This window comes from Macadamia integrifolia, chromosome 11 (assembly GCF_013358625.1).
Source record: "Macadamia integrifolia cultivar HAES 741 chromosome 11, SCU_Mint_v3, whole genome shotgun sequence".
NCBI lineage: Eukaryota > Viridiplantae > Streptophyta > Magnoliopsida > Proteales > Proteaceae > Macadamia > Macadamia integrifolia.
The window spans coordinates 31514762-31535062 of NC_056567.1; the positions used below are offsets into that span (position 1 = coordinate 31514762).

At 38.4% G+C, this 20301-nt stretch overlaps 1 protein-coding gene across 1 annotated transcript in view; it reads left to right on the plus strand.

The window, feature by feature from the left end:
* Positions 1-307: 307 nt before the first annotated feature.
* The window catches only part of LOC122093711, a 31611-nt gene continuing 11617 nt past the window's right edge, over positions 308-20301 (plus strand). The window contains exon 1 of the mRNA XM_042664138.1: positions 308-1585. The gene's annotated coding sequence lies outside the window, so the exon portion shown is untranslated. The remainder of the gene's footprint in view (positions 1586-20301) is intronic.

Sequence of the window (20301 nt, forward strand, 5' to 3'; positions counted from 1 at the left end):
CCAACACTTTTCTAGGCAAATTTCCTATACAATGCAGAATAAAGACTAATGTTACTGGTGTAAAGGGGGGAAAAAAATCCAGAAATAAAATGAACACTTGGATAAACTTTATTAAGTCCAATGTTTAACTCCACTTGCAGTAGTCGAAAAGAAATCTTTATTCCCCTTTTGCTAAAATATTATATATAATTAATGAAACGAAAAGATAGAATACAAAATTAACGTTTAAGCATATTCAGATGATTACAAAACACTAAGGAAGAGGAGACCTCACTTTCGACATTGCCATCAGCTGGAAAAACCTATCCCCCAAAAAATCACATATGAAACTTGTAGTGTGGTCTACCCATGATATCCCACACCAACCCATCTTTTAAACATACAGAAAGAGATACAAACACCTGCCTTGGAATGCATTTATTTTGTTCCGGATTGTTGGTGAGGTGGCCATTCGGTCTCATCATGGTACTACAATAATGGAAGTAACCGTTATGGAAGGAAAAATTTTGGGGCGATTCGGCTGATTAGAAGAGATCTGTTGTTCAACGGATCTATTGGCTCTGTAAAAGGATAACAATAGAGGTGGATAAAGATGACATAGATGCTGGAGCCCTAAAATTCCTTGATCGATCTCCTTCATAGCTGCACTCATCCTAGGCACAACACTGGTATCAGAGCTGTTTAAGCAACTGAAAGCTCCCCTGTGCCCTGCTGTCGGAGGAGAAAATAGCAGCGACGGTTAACTGCTCATGAAGCCTTGCTTGTGGAAATTTTTTGCTGGATAAGGGGGAAGTCCTGACCTCGCACCCACCATGTCTGAAACATCAAGATCGCTGGAGTGATCGACGCCGTCTGGTTTCAGCAACCGATATATTCACCCATGCCCCTGTGGTCATTTGTTCTTCTTGGAGATCAGCAACCGCTGCCGCACTTGAAGGCTCCTTGAACCCATCAAGGAGATCTAGATGCAGAGATCAGATCTGAGTAAACAATGTCATATTCGAGAGGCGGCGACGATATGGACGACTTCGACGAGTACGATCCCACCAGCGGAGGTTATGACCTTACTCTTACCGCCCGCCGGCCGGCCCCTTCGCCTTTCCACCTTAGACCTGCTACCCGATCTCCTCCTCCCCTTGCTTGAGCTTCCTACCGCAAATAATAGCTGCGTCTCCATCACCGAGGACGCCATCAACCAGGCCGGCAAGGCTCTCCTGCTTGACCCAAGAGACGCCGCCGCTCATTTCCTCATAGTCTTAGCGCTCGATAGCCACAAGTCTTCCGCCCTCAGATCCCTTGACGTCGGATCACTGCTGTTGCGCCAATGAACGTAATGAAGTTCGCCTTCTCTGTCGTCCGCTTCTATTACAGATCGATTGCTCCGTCAATGGAAAGGATGCCACCGCCAACGCTGGTCTACAATTAAGCTTTTTGGTTGTTTTGCGTGCTGGACTTGGACTCAAGTGGCATTGCGACTCTTGCCTTTGAAAGAAGAAAAGGAAGCACCATCCCTCCGTCCTCCCGATGCCAATACCGATGCCGACAGTGGTATCGTGCCCGATGGTAATCGTGACTACATTCCCAGGTAAGTATATTATATAAACAACGACCAATATAATAGTAATAAGTGAACCCATGTGATGTCATATGTGTATTAGTTAGCTTGTCCTATATGAACAACTAATTATAGTAGTTTATTATTTTATCATTCAATTATGGTGGTGTAATTTTTTATTAGTTCTTTCATATCATAGTTCTAACTTAGTTCTTTCATATCATAATTCTAACGCAAATTTCATGATGTCATCGGTCTTAAGCTCAGGTCATATGATTATATCGACTATGTTAAAGCATAGAACATGATATTCTTATATCAGAACGATCATGAGACCCATTCCTGGTTTGTGAAGTTTCGACTTCAACACACCTTATTAGGTGTGCCAAACTGCTTTCTTCATTGGTTCTTCACTTGGGAACCACCAAAAGAATTTCTTCCTCCAGCTCTTCAGCAGTCTGTTATCAAGTTTCAAGAGTTTACTCCGACTTTGGACCCTCGGGTTCTCTTCGTTCAATTCTTTATCCTTTACGAAGTACCTTGGATCCTTTAATGGCGGTATCAAATGTCTACTGACGAACTTGAAGAATGGAATTATGTTCTTCATTTTGAGAGACATCTTTCAGTTAAATGGTGGGATAAATTTGACATTTTACCATTAACTGGTTCCCGTTTTGTTCCTAAACGTGGTATTAGTGTCGATCTTCCTCTGGCCCCATCTGCGTCACTCACAGATCAGATGCCCTTTTTTACCTTCTTTCAAACAGCTCGGCGTCGCCTCCCATTTTTATCTGATGAGCAGATTCAAGAACACATTCTTACGGCTATCGGCTTTACTCCTCAAGTCGCTACCTCGGCCGCATCCTCAGCAGCCTCCACGTCTTCATCTTCCACTCTTCCACCTTCTGATGCTGACAGTCCATGCGTTTTTCGGCTTCTTCAACGGCCTGATTCCTTGTCTCCCTGAAAAAAAAAAAAAAACCCTTGGGAGGGGTATCGGGTATCAAGAGGTCTCACTGCACCTTGACCCAGTGCCGTGTTAATTAGACATGCCATTCTGATTCTTGCCATGTGTCAAGCCTCCACACCTAGTGCCATTTTAAGACAGACTGACGCCTTGGCATGCGTCACGCAGTACTATAAGCGCATTATAGTGAATGTCACGGGCGGACACTTTAATAATTCACCTAACTTAAGACTCTTCTAGAAAACAGTGGGTCCCCCCCCCCACGTGGAATGTCAGAGATTCTTTTCGTGGCTAAATTTCAGTCACACACCTGGCCTACCGACAAAGTAACTTTCGGCTGAAGCTTATCAGTTTCTGACAAGGATCACACACCTTATGAGGTGTACTAACTTTGTGAAAGTAACACCTTATCTTGAGGCTGTTTACCTTTCACTTTCGGTTGTTTGCATGCCTATTCGATGTTATCTCCATCAAGGCCCATCAGCATCTCTCAACCACATTTTGTTGAAGTTGGTGTCCGTCCGCTATAAAAGTAGGGGATCCTCTTCTTTGAACGACACCGAAAAACAAAAGTAGAGTGTCTATAATTTAGTTTCTCATCTGAGTGCTCTGTAAAATAATCTTCATCTGAAGAGTTTTGTGAGTAGTGAGTGCTGTAAACAAGTGTTGTTTTCTTCCATCTTTTTCTGTACGATCGAGGTCTCATATGTAAGTTTTCTTTTCTTTCTTCAAATTTACTTTGAATGTATTCTGCTGTATTATGTTAGCAATTAAGAAATTAAAAGAAGATATTGCTTGGATAGACAGTCTTATTGATTTGTCATATGCCTATTTTGACTTTTACATTCATTTATTTGCTAAAAATCCTGACCACTTCTCTAACCTTCATTGGTTAGAAGTTCTAGAAATCCAAAGGCTTTCTGCAAAGAAACGAAAATTATACAGCCTTATTGCTTCCCTCGCATAAACTCTGATCGGAGTGATCCTGGCAGTAAATGGTATCAAAGCCAAGTTAGAACAGGTGCCAAAGTCGTAAGGACCATTCAGTTGGTAGTGTTTCACCCTTAGTCATATAGACCTACACCCAAGTCGTACTCAGTCGTGTTGCTGCAGATAGGCGTTGAAGGCGAACAAGTATTGACAGTAGGCGGGATTGACAGTAGGATATATTGACCCGAGACCCTTATTGACTCGAACCTCAATAGCATGGCTTCATACTTTCGCTCCAGTTCTCGAAGATCTTCATCTTCTGAGGTTAGCACATCCGGAAGGACTCAAGATTCAGTCCACAATTCCGAAGAAGTGGTTTTTCGCAACCTAGAAGTTGCTATAAACAATTATACCATTCCTAGAATACCTGAATCTGAGGTATACCATAAAGGCACTTTCGCATTTCATAGTGACTATGTTATTAAGACATGTGAAAGCACTCATACTCTTGCTTTTGATCAAGAGCAAATCCAACTATTGACTAGCTCTCAGATCCAGAGGCATAGAGAGCGTGGATTTAAGTTTATCCACATAGGCCTAGTTCAGGTCGCTTTAAAACCCTTAACTCTTACAGGGTTAAACAGTGCAGTATTTGCTGCCATTAGAGATGCCAGAATAAATAATTTTAATGAATCTCTAATGGGTCTTGTTGAGACCAGTCTCTATGAAGGACCTGTCTATTTTCAAAGTAGGCCAAATCTCCCAATGTCCCTCACAGATCCGAATATATTAAATGATGTTGTTATTACCTTAAGGACTTTTGGATACGATATTCTTCTAGGAACTCAAAATATTGCTGTTATTTATCGTATCTATTATAAGGCTATGACAACCTGTGCTCCTAATGTTAAGGTTATAGATCCAAAATGTCAAACCGTCTGTTTTCAAGCCAATTCTGAAAGATCTCAAGTTTTTGTGCCTAGATGTATCAGATGGCCAGAAATAAACATTCTTGACTCTTGGACCTTAACCTCTGTGGCTCAACCTCAGCCACCCATGAGAACGTCTCCATCATGCATCACTCAGTTACCTACTGGTGATGTTGAAATTACTTTTGATCGTAGATCTCAGAATCTAGATGATCTACCTCCTCTGTAATTTCGTCTTCTTCTGAATATTCTCAATTTCAAGCACCCTCTCGTGCTTCCACCTCTCGAATTCAGAATGAGAATTTTGATGGAATCATAAATCTACAGGGTACCAATCGTACACCTTCTCAGGTTAATCAACATGTTTATGGTCCTTTTCCAAGAGACCACACCCAGGCTCAATACCAGCCTACTCAAGCTCCTCTTATCAATCAGGAAACAGGATCTTCTTCTCCAACTCCATCTGATATGAAAACTTCCGGAATTATGATGATGCATATCAATGAAGAACCTAAATTCCAGATTAATAAAAGATTCCTAATTCAGGAATATCGATCGCCGAAGAATGAAGGAAAAAGAAAATTGTTTGAAAAGCATTATCCTTCTAATTCTGATCGACAAAAGCAGCATGAGAAATGGGTTTCTCATATGGAAACTCATCAAATTAATCTTCCTTTTTTCTCGTGGTTCAAACTATATCTTCTTGACAGATCCTCTAACACTTCTCAAGTTAGTGAGATCAAGAAGATAACCACCACTTATGTCTCGAAGGACGGGACAGAACCAGAAGCTGTTCATCCTCCCTTTCAAGCCTTAAAAATAGGTGATCATAGAACTGCCGTTCCCTTAAAAACTTCCAATCCAACTTCTACCCCTCTTACTGAAGCCCAACTGTGTCATGTTATCGAACAAAACAACTTTACTAATTTGAGTCTTCAGTCTATTGGAAGTCAAATTGATCGTATTGAGACCCTTGTAAATTCTTTAAAACCAGAGATCCCATCCACGTCTCATACGACATCCAAATATGATTGGCCAACCTTTGCTTCTCAACTGAGAAGCACTCCTCTTAAAGAGCCCTCTACTACTCAAATCAGAAATAACCAGCCTGTCTTGTTTAAACCTCCTCCTGTTCTGACCATTCCTCCAAAGAAAAAATGAGAGTCCAATATTCTTGATGAAATTGTTACTCGACTCCAAAATCTCCAGGTCACTAAGGATAAATTAGAAGACAGTCAGGCCTTAACTCTTTCTCTTGCTGACCTTTCCGATTCTGAAATAGAAGCTGCAGAGAAAGAATTTCAGTCTATGCTACCTAGTCAGGCATCAGTTCTTGAGTCTCTTCCACAGCTTAATCAAGTTATGCGAAGAACTTGAAAACTTATGCCTACCGCTCCTATAAATTACTATTACCCTCGACCTTCTCTTGTCGATCTTCAATTCGAAGTAAAAGGAGAACCTGCTAATTTTCCAATCGATGGTAATACTATTTTTGAGTGGAATATTGATGGTTTGTCTGAATATCAAATCATTAATCTCCTGAAACAGATATTGATGTATGCTACAGCTGCAAAGCTAAATCATTCATCTGATTCAGATGTTGCTAAAATGATAGCAACAGGATTCTCCGGCCAACTCCGTGGTTGGTGAGATTTTTATCTGTCTGAAGAAGCTAGACAGCAGATAATTGGTGCCACGACCTGTGTTCTGCAACAGCTAACTGAACAATTAGCTGATGACAATTATGCCCAGCGAACTGTTTATGTTAATCAGGAAGATGCAGTGAACACTTTGCTTTACACCATTACTCTTCATTTTGTTGGACCAGCTGAAATTTTAACTGATCGAACAAGAGAACAGTTAATGAATCTGCGATGTTCTACACTATCTCATTACAGACAGTATAGAGATGTCTTTTTTGCTAAAGTCTTTTCCAGAGAAGATTGTAACAATTCCATATGGAAAGAAAAGTTTCTCTTTGGTCTACCTCCCTTATTTGCTCAAAAGGTCAGGTATCGACTTAAAGCAAAGCATAATGACACTATTCCCTTCGAGCAATATACCTATGGGGAATTAGCTGCTGAAGTATGCAATGAAGGTCTTCAACTCTGCACAGACCTTAAACTAAAGAAACAATTGTCTAAAGAGAGACAAGCTGGATTCAGAGAACTCGGAGATTTCTGTGAACAATTTGGATTTGAAAAGGTTCGTCCCTCAGGTCCGAAGAAAACTCATCGGAAACTCTCTAAGTTTTCTAAGCCTAAATACTAGGCAAAACACTACAAATCTAAGCCTAAGCGCTTCTTCAAGAAACGCTTTTCTAAATCTCGTCCTCAAAATGCTTTTCTAACCAAACACCCTATTTGTTATAAATGTTGAAAAGTAGGACACTATAAGAATAACTGTCGAACTAAAGCACGAATCAATGCTTTAGAAATTGAAGATTCTCAGAAGCAAAATCTTGAAAGAGTCTTACTCTACAGCTCTTCTAAACCTGAGCCAGACTCTGAGTCCAACTCAGATCAAGATATTGCTCAACTTGAGTTCGATAGTGATTCCTCTGAGTCTAAATCTCATACTCCTCACTGTGGTTGTGATCCTTATCAGGCTATGCTTAAAGAAAATGGTTTGATGGTTCTTTCTTCTGAAGAATCATTCCTCCTAAAAACCATTGATCAAATCACTGATCCCACCGCTAAGGCCCAACTCTTACAAGAGTATATAACCTTAGTCAAGGATACGATTAGGCCTAGCCCTATTCTTACTCAACCTAAGGTCCAAGATTATAGTTTTAAAACTATAATAAATCGAGTTAAAGCCACATCTCTTTCTCGAGAACCGACAGTTCAGGAACTAAGAAAGGACCTCAACGAAACTAAAACTGAAGTTCAGAATCTCAAACAAAGAATTCAGATTCTTGAACTTTACAATTCCTAGAACTTTGAGCCAACTATAGAAGAAGAAGCTTCCTTTAAGGATCTACTAGCAGCTCAACTTGTCACTAATACCTCTGCATCTCCTACTGCAGTTTCTTCTGAAGATGCTCAAGTTTTAACAATTCAAAAGGTTCAAACTCATCGATGGCATGTTATGATTGACATCGTTATTAATCATGAATTTATCCTTAAAAACATCGCCTTAATTGACTCAGGCGCAGATATTAATTGTATCAACGAAGGACTTGTACCTTCTAGATACTTTGAGAAGATCACTCAGAAATTGGTTACTGCTGACGGATATAAAATGGAGATTGGGTATAAAATCCCCTCTGCTTCTATCTGCTGTAATGGCTACTGCCTGAAGACTCCTTTTATTATGGTAAAAAGACTTGCTCAATTTGTACTTCTAGGTACGCCATTTCTATTCCAGCTGTATCCTCTACAAATTGATATTGTTGGTCTTCACTCTGTGATTCAAAATCACCCTATTACTTTTCATTTCATCGAGCCTCAAAGGTTCATGCGATGAATGAAATCAGGGCTCAAGTTCAGTCCAAAGAAAAGTTTATATGCTCCTTATCATCTGAAATCCAACAAAAAATTGATGATCCTAGTTTTCAAATTAGAGTTAAAAAATTTCAAGCTCAACTTGAAAAGGAAGTCTGTTCTGATATCCCTACGGCATTCTGGTCTAGGAAAACTCACATTGTTACTCTTCCTTATGAAGATAAATTTTCTGAACACCAGATTCTCACGAAAGCTAGGGCGGCCCAAATGCCTGATCTTTTACGAGAAATTTGTCAAAAGGAAATCTCAGAACTCCTTGCCAAAGGTCTTAGTAGACCAAGTAAGTCTCCCTGGAGTTGCACTGCATTTTATGTTAATAATAATGCTGAAATTGAAAGAGGTGCACCCAGATTGGTTATCAATTACAAACCCTTAAACAAGGTTCTTAAATGGATCCGGTATCCTATCCCTACTAAGAGGGATCTTCTTAACAGACTATACGCCTCCAGCATCTTTTCTAAGTTTGATATGAAGTCCGGATACTGGAAAATTCAAATTGCAGAGAACGACCGGTATAAGACAGCATTTGTTGTCCCATTCGGCCAGTATAAATGGAATGTTATGCCTTTCGGTCTTAAGAATGCTCCCTCTGAATTTCAAAATATAATGAATGAAATCTTTAATCAATATTCTCAGTTTATAATTGTGTATATTGATGATGTCCTTATTTATTCTCAGGACATTTCCCAACATTGGAAACATTTAAATCTGTTCTTCTCTGTTATTCATCAAGCAGGACTATTTGTTTCTGCCAAGAAAATAAAATTGTTCCAAACTAATGTTCGCTTCTTGGGACACTATATCTCTTTCGGATCTATCATTCCCATAGAACGAGCGATTCAGTTTGCTGACAAATTTCCTAATGAAATAACAGATAAGACCCAACTCCAAAGGTTTCTTGGTAGCCTTAATTATATTGCTGAATTCTATAAGGATTTAGCAAAGGATGCCAAACCTTTGTTTAATAGGCTTAAAACTTAACCTAAACCATGGACATATGTACATACTGATGCTGTCAAAAAAATTAAGCTTAAAGCTAAAACTCTTCCGTGCTTAAGTTTAGCACGACCAGATTGTTTTAAGATTGTTGAGACCGATGCCTCCGAATTCGGATACGGTGGTATTCTGAAGCAAAATTGTCCTAACCTCCCAAAGGAAGTATTAGTACGATTTACTTCAGGTACTTGAAATCTCACTTAGCAAAAATATTCAACAATAAAAAAAGAGATTCTTTCACTTGTTTTGTGTATAACTAAATTTGAAAGTGATCTTCTAAATCAACATTTTTTAGTGCGAGTTGACTGTAAAGCAGCCAAGGACATTCTTGAAAAAGATGTCAAGAATTTGGCATCAAAACAGATCTTTGCTCGATGGCAGTCACTCCTCTCTATGTTTTGATTTTGATATTGAATTTATTAAAGGCAGTACTAACAGTTTACCTGATTTCTTAACCCGAGAATTCTTGCAGGGCTCCTAAGCAGAAGGCTGTAGTTCCTGTCACCACTAATAAAGAAGTTGCTTCTTCCTCTTCCAGGCAACTACAAGAATACCCTTCTCCTATATCCTCTCAGTCTCCTTCACCTGCCTCAATATTAAGGCCAGCCAATAACTCTCCTTTCATACCAACCAATTTTATCCCAGTAATTCCCATTGAAACCATCCATCTTTGTCATTCTCCATCTAAAATTTCTACCATATACCTCCGTGACCACCTTCATCCCTCTACTGGTGATAAAACTCATTTTTTCTATGAAAGAATTTTGGAAGAAACTCAAAGTGCTCAAATTCAGCACAATTATAGATCTGCACATGTTCGGGCTTATTCGAAGCTCAATATAATTAACATCATTCAAGATCGCGAATGGGGATCTTCTCCCTCATTTAAACGTGAATTCCATGATGTCACCGGCCTTAAGCTCAGGTCATATGATTATACCAACTATGTTAAAGCATGGGACATGATATTCTTATATCAGAACGATCATGAGACCCATTCCTGGTTTGTGAAGTTTCGACTTCAACACACCTTATTAGGTGTGCCAAACTGGTTTCTTCATTGGTTCTTCACTTAGGGACCACCAAAAGGATTTCTTCCTCCAGCTCTTCAGCAGTCTGTTATCAAGTTTCAAGAGTTTACTCCGACTTTGGACCCTCGGGTTCTCTTCGTTCAATTCTTTATCCTTTACGAAGTACCTTGGATCCTTCAATGGCGGAATCAAAGGTCTACTGACGAACTTGAAGAATGGAATTATGTTCCTCATTTGGAGAGACATATTTCAGTTAAATGGTGGGATAAATTTGACATTTCACCATTAACTGGTTCCCGTTTTTTTCCTAAACATGGTATTGGTGCCGATCTTCCTCTGGCCCCATCTGCTTCACCCACAGATCAGACGTCCTTTTTTACCTTCTTTCAAACAGCTTGGCGTCGCCTCCCATTTTTATCTGATGAGCAGATTCAGGAACACATTCTTACGGCTATCGGCTTTACTCCTCAAGTCGCTACCTCGGCCGCATCCTCAGCAGCTTCCACGTCTTCATCTTCCACTCTTCTACCTTCTGATGCTGACAGTCCATGCGTTTTTCGGCCTCTTCAACGGCCTGATTCCTCGTCTCCCTAAACAACAAAAAAAAAAATTGATATCGCCATTGAAGGATCCAAGGTACTTAGTAAAGGATAAAGAATTGAACGAAGAGAACTCGAGGGTCCAAAGTCGGAGTAAAGTCTTGAAACTTGATAACAGACTGCTGAAGAGCTGGAGGAAGAAATTCTTTTGGTGGTCCCCAAGTGAAGAAACTAGTTTGGCACATCTAATAAGGTGTGTTGAAGTCGAAACTTCACAAACCAGGAATGGGTCTCATGATCGTTCTGATATAAGAATATCATGTCCCATGCTTTAACATAGTTGGTATAATCATATAACCTGAGCTTAAGGCCGATGACATCATGGAATTCACGTTTAAATGAGGGAGAAGATCCCCATTCACGATCTCGAATGATGTTAATAATATTGAGCTTCGAATAAGCCCGAACATGTGAAGATCTATAATTGTGCTGAATTTGAGCACTTTGAGTTTCTTCCAAAATTCTTTCACAGAAAAAACGAGTTTTATCACCAATAGAGGGATGAAGGTGGTCACGGGGTATATGGTAGAAATTTCAGATGGAGAATGACGAAGATGGATGGTTTCAATGGGAATTACTGGGATAAAATTGGTTGGTATGAAAGGAGAGTTATTGGCTGGCCTTAATATTGAGGCAGGTGAAGGAGACTGAGAGGATATAGGAGAAGGGTATTCTTGTAGTTGCCTGGAAGAGGAAGAAGCAACTTCTTTATTAGTGGTGACAGGAACTACAGCCTTCTGCTTAGGAGCCCTGCAAGAATTCTCGGGTTAAGAAATCAGGTAAACTGTTAGTACTGCCTTTAATAAATTCAATATCAAAATCAAAACACAGAGAGGAGTGACTGCCATCGAGCAAAGATCTGTTTTGATGCCAAATTCTTGACATCTTTTTCAAGAACGTCATTGGCTGCTTTACAGTCGACTCGCACTAAAAAATGTTGATTTAGAAGAGATCACTTTCAAATTTAGTTATGCACAAAACAAGTGAAAGAATCTCTTTTTTTATTGTTGAATATTTTTGTTGAGTGAGATTCCAAGTACCTGAAGTAAATCGTACTAATACTTCCTTTGGGAGGTTAGGACAATTTTACTTCAGAATACCACCGTATCCGAATTCGGAGGCATCGGTCTCAACAATCTTAAAACAATCTGGTCGTGCTAAACTTAAGCACGGAAGAATTTTAGCTTTAAGCTTAATTTTTTGGACAACATTAGTATGTACAGATGTCCATGGTTCAGGCTGAGTTTTAAGCCTATTAAACTAAGGTTTGGCATCCTTTGCTAAATCCTTATAGAATTCAGCAATATAATTAATGCTACCAAGAAACCTTTGGAGTTGGGTCTTATCTGTTATTTCATCAGGAAATTTGTCAGCAAACTGAATCGCTCATTCTATGGGAATGATAGATCCGAAAGAGATATAGTGTCCCAAGAAGCGAACATTAGTTTGGAACAATTTTATTTTCTTGGCAAAAACAACAAGTCCTACTTGACGAATAACAGAGAAGAATAGATTTAAATGTTTCCAATGTTGGGAAATGTCCTGAGAATAAATAAGGACATCATCAATATACACAATTATAAACTGAGAATATTGATTAAAGATTTGATTCATTATATTTTGAAATTTAGAGGGAGCATTCTTAAGACCGAAAGGCATAACATTCCATTCGTACTGGCCGAATGGGACAACAAATGCTGTCTTATACCGGTCGTTCTCTGCAATTTGAATTTTCCAGTATCCGGACTTCATATCAAATTTAGAAAAGACGCTGGAGGCGTATAGTCTGTTAAGAAGATCTAGGATACCGGATCCATTTAAGAACCTTGTTTAAGGGTTTGTAATTGATAACCAATCTGGGTGCACCTCTTTCAATTTCAGCATTATTATTAACATAAAATGCAGTGCAACTCTAGGGAGACTTACTTGGTCTAATAAGACCTTTGGCAAGGAGTTCTGAGATTTCCTTTTGACAAGTTTCCCGTAAAAGATCAGGCATTTGGGTCGCCCTAGCTTTCGTGGGAATCTGGTGTTCAGAAAAGTTATCTTCATAAGGAAGAGTAACAATGTGAGTTTTCCTAGACCAGAATGCCGTGGGGATATCAGAACAGACTTTCTTTTCAAGTTGAGCTTGAAAGTTTTTAACTCTAACTTGAAAACTAGGATCATCAATTTTTTGTTGTATGCTTTTTTGTTGGATTTCAGATGATAAGGAGCATATAAAATTTTCTTTGGACTGAACTTGAGCCCTGATTTCATTCACCGCATGAACCTTTCAGGCTCGATGAAATGAAAAGTAATAGGGTGATTTTGAATCACAGAGTGAAGACCAACAATATCAATTTGTAGAGAATACAGCTGGGATAGAAATGGCGTGCCTAGAAGTACAAATTGAGCAAGTCCTTCTACCATAATAAAAGGAGTCTTCAGGCAGTAGCCATGACAGCAGATAGAAGCAAAGGGGAGTTTATACCCGATCTCCATTTTATATCCGTCAGCAGTAACCAATTTCTGAGTGATCTTCTCAAAGTATCTAGAAGGTACAAGTCCTTCGTTGATACAACTAATATCTGCGCCTGAGTCAATTAAGGCGATGGCTTTAAGGCTAAATTCATAATTAATAACAATGTCAATCATGACATGCCATCGATGAGTTTGAACCTTTTGAATTGTTAAAACTTGAGCATCTTCAGAAGAAACTGCAGCAGGAGATGCAGAGGTACTAGCGACTAGTTGAGCTGCTAGTAGATCCTTAAAGGAAGCTTCTTATTCTATAGTTGGCTCAAAGTTCTAGGAATTGTAAAGTTTAAGAATCTGAATTCTTTGTTTGAGATTCTGAACTTTAGTTTTAGTTTCGTTGAGGTCCTTTCTTAGTTCCTGAACTGTCGGTTCTCGAGAAAGAGATGTGGCTTTAACTCGATTTATTATAGTTTTAAAACTATAATCTTGGACCTTAGGTTGAGTAAGAACAGGGCTAGGCCTAATCGTAACCTTGACTAAGGTTATATACTCTTGTAAGAGTTGGGCCTTAGTGGTGGGATCAGTGATCTGATCAATGGTTTTTAGGAGGAATGATTCTTCAGAAGAAAGAACCATCAAACCATTTTCTTTAAGCATAGCCTGATAAGGATCACAACTACAGTGAGGAGTCTGAGATTTAGACTCAGAGGAATCACTATCGAACTCAAGTTGAGCAATATCTTGATCTGAGTTGGACTCAGAGTCTGGCTCAGGTTCAGAAGAGCTGTAGAGTAAGACTCTTTCAAGAATTTTCTTCTGAGAATCTTCAATTTCTAAAGCATTGATTCGTGCTTTAGTTCGACAGTTATTCTTATAGTGTCCTACTTTTCCACATTTATAACAAACAGGGGGTTTGGTTGGAAAAACATTTTGAGGATGAGATTTAGAAAAGCGTTTCTTGAAGAAGCGCTTAGGCTTAGATTTGTAGTGTTTTTCCTGGTGTTTAGGCTTAGAAAACTTAGAGAGTTTCCGATGAGTTTTCTTTGGACCTGAGGGACGAACCTTTTCAAATCCAAATTGTTCACAGAAATCTCCGAGTTCTCTGAATCCAGCTTGTCTCTCTTTAGACAATTGTTTCTTTAGTTTAAGGTCTGTGCAGAGTTAAAGACCTTCATTGCATACTTCAGCAGCTAATTCCCCATAGGTATATTGCTCAAAGGGAATAGTGCCATTATGCTTTGCTTGAAGTCGATACCTGACCTTTTGAGCAAATAAGAGAAGTATACCAGAGAGAAACTTTTCTTTCCATATGGAATTATTACAATCTTCTCTGGAAAAGACTTTAGCAAAAAAGACATCTCTATACCATCTGTAATGAGATAGTGTAGGACATCGCAGATTCATTAATTGTTCTCTTATTCGATCAGCTAAAATTTTAGCTGGTCCAACAAAATGAAGAGTAATGGTGTAAACCAAAGTGTTCACTGCATCTTCCTGATTAACATAAACAGTTCGCTGGGCATAATTGCCATCAGCTAATTGTTCAGTTAGCTGTTGCGAAACACGGGTCGTGGCACTAATTATCTGCTGTCTAGCTTCTTCAGACAGATAAAAATCCCACCAACCACGGAGTTGGCCGGAGAATCCTGTTGCTATCATTTTAGCAACATCTGAATCAGATGAATGATTTAGCTTTGCAGTTGTAGCATACATCAATATCTGTTTCAGGAGATTAATGATTTGATATTCAGGAAAACCATCAATATTCCACTCAAAAATAGTATTACCATCGATTGGAAAATTAGCAGGTTCTCCTTTTACTTCGAATTGAAGATCGACAGGAGAAGGTCGAGGGTAATAGTAATTCATAGGAGTGGTAGGCATAACTTTTCGAGTTCTTCGCATAACTTGGTTAAGCTGTGGAAGAGACTCAGGAACTGCTGCCTGATTAGGTAGCATAGACTGAAATTCTTTCTCTGCAGCTTCTATTTCAGAATCGGAAAGGTCAGCAAGAGAAAGAGTTAAGGCCTGACTGTCTTCTAATTTATCCTTAGTGACCTGGAGATTTGGAGTCGAGTAACAATTTCATCAAGAATATTGGACTCTAATTTTTTCTTTGGAGGAATAGTCAGGACAGGAGGAGGTTTAAACAAGACAGACTGGTTACTTCTGATTTGAGTAGTAGAGGGCTCTTTAAGAGGAGTGCTTCTCGGTTGAGAAGCAAAGGTTGGCCAATCATATTTGGATGTCGTATGAGACGTGGATGGGATCTCTGGTTTTAAAGAATTTACAAGGGTCTCAATACGATCAGTTTGACTTCCAATAGAATGAAGACTCAAATTAGTAAAGTTGTTTTGTTCGATAACATGACACAGTTGGGCTTCAGTAAGAGGGGTAGAAGTTGGATTGGAAGTTTTTAAGGGAACGGCAGTTCTATGATCACCTATTTTTAAGGCTTGAAAGGGAGGATGAACAACTTCTTGTTCGGTCCCGTCCTTCAAGACATAAGTGGTGGTTATCTTCTTGATCTCACTAACTTGAGAAGTGTTAGAGGATCTGTCAAGAAGATATAGTTTGAACCACGAGAAAAAAGGAAGATTAATTTGATGAGTTTCCATATGAGAAACCCATTTCTCATGCAGCTCTTGTCGATCGAAATTAGAAGGATAATGGTTTTCAAATAATTTTCTTTTTCCTTCATTCTTTGGCGATCGATATTCCTGAATTAGGAATCTTTTATTAATCTGGAATTTAGGTTCTTCATTGATATGCAGCATCATAATTCCGAAAGTTTGCATATCAGATGGAGTTGGAGAAGAAGATCCTGTTTCTTGATTGATAAGAGGAGCTTGAGTAGGCTGGTATTGAGCCTGGGTGTGGTCTCTTGGAAAAGGACCATAAACAGGTTGATTGACCTGAGAAGGTGTACGATTGGTACCCTGTAGATTTATGATGTCATCAAAATTCTCATTCTGAATTCGAGAGGTGGAAGCACGAGAGGGTGCTTGAAACTGAGAATATTCAAAAGAAGACGAAATTACAGAGGAGGTAGATCGTCGAGATACTGTGGATCTACGATCAAAAGTAATTTCAACATCACCAGTAGGTATCTGAGTGATGCATGATGGAGACGTTCTCATGGGTGGCTGAGGTTGAGCTACATAGGTTAAGGTCCAAGAGTCAGGAAGGTTTATTTCTGACCATCTGATACATCTAGGCACAAAAACTTGAGATCTTTCAGAATTGGCCTGAAAACAGACGGTTTGACCTTTTGGATCTATAACCTTAGCATTAGGAGCACAGGTTGTCATAGCCTTATAATAGATACGATACATAACAACAATATTTTGAGTTCCTGGAAGAATATCGTATCCAAAAGTCCTTAAGGTAATAACAACACCATTTAATATATTCGGATCTGTGAGGGACATTGGGAGATTTGGCCTACTTTGAAAATAGACAGGTCCTTCACAGAGACTGGTCTCAACAAGACCCATTAGAGATTCATTAAAATTATTCATTCTGGCATCTCTAATGGCAGCAAATACTGCACTGTTTAACCCTGGAAGAGTTAAGGGTTTTAAAGCGACCTGAACTAGGCTGATGTGGATAAACTTAAATCCACGCTCTCTATGCCTCTGGATTTGAGAGCTAGTCAATAGTTGGATTTGCTCTAAATCAGAAGCAAGAGTATGAGTGCTTTCACATGTCTTAATAACATAGTCACTATGAAATGCGAAAGTGCCTTTATGGTATACCTCAGATTCTGGTATTCTAGGAATGGTATAATTGTTTATAGCAACTTCTAGGTTGCGAAAAACCACTTCTTCAGAATTGTGGACTGAGTCTTGAGCCTTTCCGGATGTGCTAACCTCAGAAGATGAAGATCTTCGGGAACTGGAGAGAAAGTATGAAGCCATGCTATTGAGGTTCGAGTCAATAAGGTTCTCGGGTCAATATATCCTACTGTCAATCCCACCTACTGTCAATACTTGTTCGTATTCAACGCCTATCTGCGGCAACACGGCTGAGTACGACTTGGGTGTAGGTCGACACAACTTGGGTGTAGGTCTCTATGACTAAGGGTGAAACACTACCAACTGAATGGTCCTTACGACTTTGGCACATGTTCTAACTTGGCTTTGATACCATTTACTATTAGGATCACTCCGATCGGAGTTTATGCAAGGGAAGCAATAAGGTTGTATAATTTTCGTTTCTTTGCAGAAAGCCTTTGGATTTCTAGAACTTCTAACCGATGAAGGTTAGAGAAGTGGTCAGGATTTTCAGCAAATAAATGAAGGTAAAAGTCAAAATAGGCATATGACAAATCAATAAGACTGTCTATCCAAGCAATATCTTCTTTTAATTTCTTAATTGCTAACATAATACAGCAGAATACATTCAAAGTAAATTTGAAGAAAGAAAAGAAAACTTACATATGAGACCTTGATCGTACAGAAAAAGATGGAAGAAAACAACACTTGTTTACAGCACTCACTACTCACAAAACTCTTCAAATGACGATTATTTTACAGAGCACTCAGATGAGAAACTAAATTACAGACACTCTACTTCTGTTTTTCGGTGTCATTTAAAGAAGAGGATCCCCTCCTTTTATAGCGGACGGACACCAAACTTCAACAAAATGTGGTTGAGAGATGTTGATGGGCCTTGATGGAGATAGCATCGAATAGGCATGCAAACAACCGAAAGTGAAAGGTAAACAGCCTCAAGATAAGGTGTTACTTTCACAAAGTTGGTACACCTCATAAGGTGTGTGATCCTTGTCAGAAACTGATAAGCTTCAGCCGAAAGTTACTTTGTCGGTAGGCCAGGTGTGTGACTGAAATTTAGCCACGAAAAGAATCTCTGGCATTCTACGTGGGGGGGGGGACCCACTGTTTTCTAGAAGAGTCTTAAGTTAGGTGAATTATTAAAGTGTCCACCCGTGACACTCACTATAATGCGCTTATAGTACTGCGTGACACATGCCAAGACGTCAGTTTGTCTTAAAATGGCACTAGGTGTGGAGGCTTGACACATGCCAAGACGTCAGTTTGTCTTAAAATGGCACTAGGTGTGGAGGCTTGACACATGGCAAGAATCAGAATGGCATGTCTGATTAACACGGCACTGGGTCAAGGTGCAGTGAGACCTCTTGATACCCGATACCCTTCCCGGGGGTTTTTCATATCATAGTTCTTTCATATCAGCGTATATGTTATGTCACTCACACACAATTTTATTTAACATTTTATTGTCTCCTGTTTTCAAATAATATTGAATATGCTGCCATTATAATATATGAGATGCACTTTATTTTAATCAATATTTTAATGTTTATCCACATGATTGAGTTATTGCATTCAAGATATTTGTCTAAAATTACATAAGGTGTCGTTTTTGGATAGAAATTCTCAATTTAGTATCATGTTATTATCATAATCCTATTATTGGTTAATGGGTTTTGGTATTGTGAATATATGGTATTCTAAGAGTTCATGTGTTGAATGCATTCTTGTTATATTTTGTCCATTCTAGAGATTATGAACCTTATTAAAAATGATCTTATAGCCCATAATAGGTTTTTGATGTATTTCCTTCTGGATTATTCAACCCGAAAGGAAAGTTTGACCTTTGGTTTTTTAAGCATATTCATAAATTTCATGGAGTATGTTAAAGGTTTGATAAGTTTGTCTGGGTCATTTACGTGACACCACCTCCATGGGCTTTATAAATTGTCAATTATTTTTCATTACAGTACTTTGAGTCAAGGTAGACTCTTATTATGGGAATGTACTATATTTTTGGTTGATGATCACCTCTAGCCATAGTTTTTGGTTTGGCGGAAAAATTTTTGTATTCTATATATTGATGGTGGAAAAATACTTAGTCATAATTGAGATTAGACTGGACTTGATATCTGTTAGAACAATATGACGTGATTATTTACTTGATAGCTTATTCAAGTGGACCAATTGTTAGACCACATGGTCTTGGTATGCCAATGATAATATATTGATGCAATCATTTTTTTTTTATTAAATGTTATTTTTCTTGCATCATTTTCATTGATAATATGTTCAATGCAAATTTTGGATCTTATTGATATATTTTGTTGGTAATCTCATATGATCTGTTCAAGTTTATTTTGTCTATTTGTAGCAAGACAAGCCTAGTAGTATAATATATTGTATATATATTAGATTTTTCGTTACACGTGATATTGGAAATATCAAAGTTAATGATGGGTAATGTTAAGTATCTTTTTTTTTTTGTAAATGATCATTGTTGGCTATGTTATTGGATTTACCATTGGATTTTTAGTGAATGAATTGAGGAGGTTTGTTCGGTGAATCAATGGAAGATTTGACATGAAATATGTCTTGATGCAAATGACTTTAGTGTTAAGTTGGAATTAAGTTTATGGACTTCCAATGCCAGTTAATTTTTTTTTTTTTTTTTTTTTTTTTTTTTTTTTTTTTATAGATATCGAAAATGAATTAATCGACATGTTACTAAGTTGACAAAATGACTTTGGATGTCAGGAAAAGATTGGAAAACAATGCAATTAATCTTGAAAATTTTTTAAAGGCTTAGTTATTATGGTTGTTCAAGCCAAATGAGCCTGATGATCGGATGCTTGTACCAATCTTGTGGATTTTTTATAGTATGCTTAAAGATTTATTTTTGTGCATTTGCATGGAATCATTTATGATATGAGATTTAAAATTGATAATATGCAATGGAAGGTGCTTGGGATTTTGAATTACTTAATGTATGCTTTATGCATTATATGATCATGTTGTTGACATATAGAACTGTGATTCCGGAAAAGCCCAACATTATGGAATGTTTTTCCATGAATTTATGTTATTGCATAATAAGATTATACCTTATGAACTAAGGGTAGGTAGGAAGCCAAACTTATAAAATCTAAGGAAGTGAGGATTAGTAGTCCATGTACTTATTAAATCCATATAGGAATAAGTTGGATTCTAGAATGATCAGGAGCAAGTTCATAAGATATTCAAAAGATCAAAAGGATATAAGTTTCATCACCTTGAAAAAGGGGTAACTGAGAGTCGTGATGCGGAATTTCTAGAGAAAATAAAAGAGGAATCACAGCAGGAGGATATAGAACCCCTGCATGTCATTGACAATGACTATGATGTTGACCCTCAAGATGAACCAGAAATTTTTTGATCAAGAAATCCAAGCTCTTGAAGATCAAGTTGATCATCAAAGACGAGACCCGGAACCTAGGGTAAGTGGGAGTAAAAGAACTAGAGTACCCCTAAACTTATTTAGATGTCTACTACTAC